Consider the following 7,105-nt stretch of genomic DNA (forward strand, 5'->3'; position numbering starts at 1 on the left):
GATATTAAGGAATAGTGGCTGTTGCTCCTGTTATTTTTGTTGTTGGAGTTGGAAGTCTGTTTTTGTGTCTCTCTCTTCTTTTGGTGTGGTTGCAAAGGAGATTACTTTCTTAGTTTTTCTAGTGTGTAGTTTCCTTCTTTGTCATGGAATTTTCCATCTATTATCCTTTGTAGGATTGTATTTGTAGAAAGATATTGTGTACATTTGGTTTTGTCATGGAATGTCTTTGTTTCTCCATCTATGGTAATTGAGAGTCTTGCTAGATATAGTAGCCTGGGCTGGCATTTGTGTTCTCTTAGAGTCTGAATGGCATCTTCCCAGGATCTTCTGGCTTTCATAGTCTCTGGTGAGAAGTCTGATGTAATTCTGAGTGGTCTGCCTTTATATGTTACTTGACTTTTTCCCTTGCTGCTTTTAAAATTCTTTCCTTGTTTTGTGCATTTGGTGTTTTGATTATTATGTGACAGGAGGAATTTCTTTTCTGATCCAATATATTTGGGGTTCTGTAGGCCTCTTGTATGTTTATGGGCATCTCTTTCTTTAGGTTAGGGAAGTTTTCTTCTATAATTTTGTTGAAGATATTTACTGGCCCTTTAAGTTGGGAGTCTTCATCCTCTTCTATACCTATTATCATTAGGTTTGATCTTCTCATTGTGTCCTGGATTTCCTGAATGTTTTGTGCTAGGAGCTTTTTGCATTTTACATTATCGCTGATGGTCATGTCAATGTTTTCTATGGTATTTCTGCCCCTGAGATTCTCTCTTCTATCTCTTGTATTCTGTTTGGGATGCTTGTGTCTATGACTCCTGATCTATTCCCCAGGTTTTCTATCCCCTTTGTGATTTCTTTATTGTTTCTATTTCCATTTTTAGATCCTGAATGGTTTGTCCATTTCCTTCACCTATTTGGTTATGTTTTCCTGTAATTCTTTGAGGGATTCTTTAAGGGATTTTTGTGTTTTCTCTTTAAGGGCTTCTATTTGATTACTTGTGTTATCCTGTATTTCTTTAAGGGAGTTATTTATGTCCTTCTTAAAGTCCTCCATCATCATCATCATAAAATGTGATTTTAAATCCAAATCTTGCTTTTCTGGTGTGTTTGGATATCCAGTATTTGCTTTGGTGGGAGAACTGGGCTCTGATGATGCCAAGTAGTCTCAGTTTCTGTTGCTTAGGTTCCCGCCCATGCTTGCCTCTCAACATCAGGTTGTCTCTGGTGTTGGCTTGTCTGACTGACTCTGAAAGTGGCTTGGCCCTCCTCTAGGCCTGTGTGTCAGCACTCCTGTAGACCTGTTTTCTTTCAGCTAGATCTTGGAACAGAGAGCTCTGCTCTCAGGTATGTAGGCGCTCCTGGTGACTGTCTTTCAACTCTCAGTGCAGTCAGAGACTGGAAGGGTCCTGCCCCTGAGTGCTCCTAGGTCCCTGTGCCCAGGGAGCACAGATGGCACTAGGTGATTTCCTCTTGGGTCAGGAATGTGGGCAGAAAGTATTTGTCAACTCTGGGTTCTCAGGAGTGTCCGCATTTCTGAGGGTCCAGCAGTCATTTCGATTCTTAACATCTATGCCCGAAACACAAGAGCACCCATGTTTGTAAAAGAAACACTGCTACAGCTTAAATCACATGCTGACCCTCATACATTGACATGGGAGACTTCAATACCCCACTCTCATCAACAGACAGTTCATCCAGACAAAAACTAAACAGAGAAATGCTGGATCTAACAGGCATTATAAACCCAATGGACCTAACAGATATTTATAGAACGGATAACCCAATCAAAAGAAAATATATCTTCTTAGCACCTCAGAGAACTTTCTCCAAAACTGACCACATACTCAGACACAAAGATGCAAAAAGCATCCTTTCAGACCACCATGGGTTAAAGCTGGGTAAAAACAGCAACAGAAATGACACAACACTTACAAACTCACAGATACTGAGCAACTTTATACAGAATGGGAAATTGGTCAAGACAGAAATAAATTAAAGACTTCCTAGAAATGAATACACAACATACCCAAACTTATGGGGCACGATAAAGGCAGTTCCAAGAGACAGTTTCATAGCACTAAGTGCCTGCATTTAAAAAATAAAAACCTGGCAAGATCTCATATTAGCAACTGAACAACATACCTGAAAGAGCTAGAAAAAAAATGAAATAACCCCCAAAAGGATTAGATGACAAGAAAGTGGGATGAAATCAATAAAATAGAAAGAGAATAATTCAAAGAATCAATAAAACAAAGACTTGGTTTTTTGAGAAAAATCAATAAGCTAGACAAACCCTTATTCAAATTAATTAAAAGACAGAGAAAGAATATCCAAGCTAATAAAATCAGAATTGAAAGGGGGAATATAACAGCAGGCACCAAGGAGATCCAGGGAATCATAAGGTTCAAAAACCTGTACTCCACCAAATTGGAAAAACCTAAAAGAAACAGATACTTTTCTCAATAGAAACCCTTTGCCAAAGTTAAATCAAGCTCAGATAAGCAATTTAAACAGACCTATCACTCCTAGTGAGATAGAAGCAGTCATTAAAAGTCTCCCAACCAGAACAAGTGCAGGGCCAGATGGTTTAACCTAGAATCCTACCAGCTTTTCAAAAAAAGACTTAATACCACTATTCCTCAAGTTATTTCACAAAATAGCGACAGAAGGAATGATACTCAATTCATCCTGTGAGGCCACAGTTATCCTGATAGCAAAACCACACAAAGACTCAACAAAGAATCAAAATTATAGCCCAATTTTGCTTATGAATATAGATGCAAAAATACTCAAATCCAAGATCACATCAAAGACATCATCCACCATGATCAAGTAGGATCTTCATCCCAAAGATGCAGGAATGGTTCAGTAATAAATATAATCCACCATATAAACAAAATGAAAGGAAAAACACACAATGATCTGATTAGATATAGAAAAGGCTTTGACAAAACTCAACAACCCATCGTGATAAAAGAATACAAGAGACATACCTAAACATGATAAAGACAGTTCACAGTAAGCCTATAGCCAATGTCAACCTAAATGGAGAGAATCTCAAAACGTTCCAGTAAAATCAGGAACCAGGCAAGGCTGTTTGTTCGTCTCCATATCTATTCAATATGGTACTTGAAGTCTTAACTAGAACAAGACAAATAAAGGAGATCAAGGGGATAAAACTTGGAAAGAAATCAAAGTATCTTTATTTGCAGATGATATGATAGTGGCAGACATACGTGACCTAAAAATTCCACTGAGGAACTCCTACAACTGATAACATTTTCAGCAAAGTAGCTGGACACAAAATGAACTAACAAAAACCAGTAGCCCTCCTATATACAAATGACAGATAGACAAGAAAAACATTGGGAAAACACCTTCGCAGTACCTCAAACAATGTAAAATATCTTGGGTGTAACTCTAACCAAGCAAGGGAAAGACCATCATGATAAAAACTCCAAGTCTTTGAAGAAAGACATCGAAGAAGACATCATAAGATGGAAAGATCTCCCACACTCATGGATCAGTAGGATACTAGGTTACTAGGAAAAACCACCATCCCACCAAAAACAATCTACAGATTCAATGCAGTCCCCACCAAAATTCCAACACAGTTCTTCACAGACCTTGAAGGGACAGTGTTCATTTTCATATGAAAACATGGGACACCCAGGATAGATAAAACGATCCTGTACAATGAAAGAACTGTGGGAAGCCGTACCATTCCTATCCCAAGTTATACTTCAAAGCTGTAGGAATTGATCATGGTGCTGACAGGAAGCAGACACACTGATCAATGGAGTTGAGTGAAAAGCCCTACACAAACCAGTGTTTGTTGTTTTGTCTTGTTTATTCTGTTGCTGTTAATTTTCCAGACAGGGTTTTCTCTGTGTAGCCCTGGCTGTCCTGGAACTCGCTCTGTAGACCAGGCTGGCCTCAAACTCACAGAGATCAGCCTGCCCCTGCCTCATGAGTGCTGGGAATCAAGGAGTGCACTGCCACCACCCAGCCTGTTTTATTTCTTAATTAGTATCAGTTGAAGGGATTTGGCCGTGATAGATTATAATTATAAAAATAGTAATTTTCATTTGTCGAGTGATCTGGCTGGGGCTGGGGAGATTGCTCAGTCAGTAATGTGCTTGCCTAGTTTGAGGACCCGAGTTCAATCAGAACCTGGGCATGGTGGCATACACTGTAATCTCTACGCTAGGGAGGCAGTCAAGTCAATCCCTGGGCTTTCCTGACTGACCAGCCTAGTCTAGGTGACAATTACCAGGTTATTAAGAGACTCTTTCTCAAAAAAATAAAAATGGTGGATAATGCATGAGGTTTTCCTTTGTCCTACACACACACACATGCAAATACACAAATACACACATATACACACACAGTCACACACAAATACACATACACACATGCACACACACATACATACACATACACGCACATACACAAACACATGCATACACATACACACACATACACAAACACATGCACACACACATGTACACATACACATACAAGCACACATGTACACACATCTACACACAAACACACATAGAAAAGAATTAATGAACAAACAAGTCAGACGAAGGAGGGAAAGGTGAACTGGTGCGAGTGTTCATGAACAGGACCGGAGAGCAGGAGTGTGAGAGCTGAGACAGAGCAAAAGGAAGGGTATACCTAGATGCATAGAACAAATGAAACTCAAGACGGAGGATCAAAATGTGAAGGCTTCACTCCTTCTTTAAAAGGGGAACAAGAATACCCTTGGCAGGGAAGAGAGAGGCAAAGATTAAAACAGAGACTGAAGGAACACCCATTCAGAGCCTGCCCCACATGTGGCCCATACATATAGAGCCACCCAATTAGACAAGATGGATGAAGCAAAGAAGTGCAGGCCGACAGGAACTGGATGTAGATCTCTCCTGAGAGACACAGCCAGAATACAGCAAATACAGAGGCGAATGCCAGCAGCAAACCACTGAACTGAGAATAGGACCCCCGCTGAAGGAATCAGAGAAAGAACTGGAAGAGCTTGAAGGGGCTTGAGACCCCATATGTACAACAATGCCAAGCAACCAGAGCTTCCAGGACTAAGCCACTACCTAAAGACTATACATGGACTGACCCTGGACTCTGACCTCATAGGTAGCAATGAATATCCTAGTAAGGGCACCAGTGGAAGGGGAAGCCCTGGGTCCTGCTAAGACTGAACCCACAGTGAACTAGACTGTCGGGGGGAGGGCGGCAATGGGGGGAGGGTGGGGAGGGGAACACCCATAAGGAAGGGGGGAGGAAGGGATGTTTGCCCGAAACCGGAAAGGGAATAACACTTAAATGTACATAAGAAATACTCAAGTTAATAAAAAAAAAAATAAATAAAAAAAAAGGAAGGGTATAGGGAGAAAGGGTGCCATGGGGGTTCTCACCCTGCATAGTCTGACACCCTGATGATGGAAATGGAGGGGTAGGATGTGATATAGAGGTGCCCCGTCCCCTTGTTCCATCCCAAGGTAAGGACAGTATGGCTTCAGGGTCGCTTAATTAAGGCAAGTAGGCAGGATGTTGGAATCACAGAGATGGCAGAATGAGAGGCCGGCAGGAGAAGAGGCAGAAACACAGAAACATTACCATAGAGAGTTTCTCTTGAGATAGGCTCTTCAGGACAGGCCAGCATAAAGGCACAGACACTGAGGGATACCTCCCTTGGTCTGCTTCCATCCTGTGCCAGTATTCTAGAAACCCTCTGTTTAGTTATCCAGCCGCTATAGAGTGTTTCTAGCCTCCCTTACAACTAGAAGCCCTGTGGTACAGACAGCTAGAAGGGCTACAGGCTGCTCCTCCCTGGGAGAAGTGTGGAGATGTGAACCCAGCTGAGCTGTAGAATTGAAGGTTGGGTCCAGGGTTGGAGCAGAGCCATCGACAGAAGGGACAGAAGGCTCCCAGAGAGAGAGCTCTGTCAGAGCGCTGTGTGAAGCCCTGTCACCACAGTCAGAGTCATTCCTAATTAAATGAAGGAAGCGAGGATTTGGAAAGCCCCAAAGCCAAAGTGGTGACAGGATGCTCAGGTGGCCGTGGGTAGCAGCAAGACTCCGAGAAAGAGAGAGCGGGGGAGAGGGGCCTGTGCAGGCTGTGAGTAGCGGCAGTGGACTGGATGGCCCAGATGGGAAGCAGCGAATGGAGCTCAGAGGGTGAGGGCCTGTGACATGATGGACATAAGGAAAGGACAGTCACAGTGAAGAAGCAGTCCTACCTCAACTCTCCTGGTGAGGAGGTTGGTGTGCTACTGGAAACCATGGTTTCCAGACCAGAGTTTAGGGCCCAAGAGAACTCAGTGGCCAGTTTAGACACACCTCCTTCAGCCTCCTTCAACCCTACGTCCACCTCCACATCCCCCTTTCCAGCATTCGCGTCCCCATCAGCTCCCACCAGGACAGCAACACTTCTTTTTGTGCAAGAGCCAGCTCGAGAAAGCCGAGGAGAGAAACAAAACCCCTTCTTCCCTGCTTTAAGAAATTATATCCTTGTTAATTAGGAAACACGACAGCAAACCTCCCCCGGCCCCTAGTGAAGCATCTTTTCCTGGCTTCCCAGCGCCCAGAGGGTCCAGTGTTGGAGGCTAACGGTTCAGCATCAAGCCAGCAGCCCACCCCGTGGCTCTCATTGCAATGCGAGTCCTGAACAAATTTCCTCACTGAGTGAGCGCGTTTGAAGCTGGTTTACATTGTCTTTGCTTGGCTGACCTTGTATGCTATTGAATTGGAAAATGTGGTTTGTATTGTGAGGCCTCTTAATAATGTATTTAAAAGAGAACAAGAGACTTTTCCATTGCAGATGAGACAGGGACTCCATGTTTAGCATGGAGAATGCCTCAGTCTGTTTTTTGAAACATTTTTCATTAGCTAGACTTCTCACCGTAACAGAGATTTAAATTTTATTTTAAAAACAGCCTGCCATCCCCCTACACGCGCGAGTATTTATGCGCACTCTTTCAAAGAAAGCTATCTAGGAAGATATACACACTTACCACGGTGGTGGCTGTGAAGAAAGGGAGAAATGCTGCCTTTGCCTGTTGGCTTCCTTTCCAGTATTAGAACCGTCCCTGGGTCCT

Source organism: Rattus rattus, chromosome 5, assembly GCF_011064425.1.
Source record: "Rattus rattus isolate New Zealand chromosome 5, Rrattus_CSIRO_v1, whole genome shotgun sequence".
In the NCBI taxonomy this organism is placed as follows: Eukaryota; Metazoa; Chordata; class Mammalia; order Rodentia; family Muridae; genus Rattus; species Rattus rattus.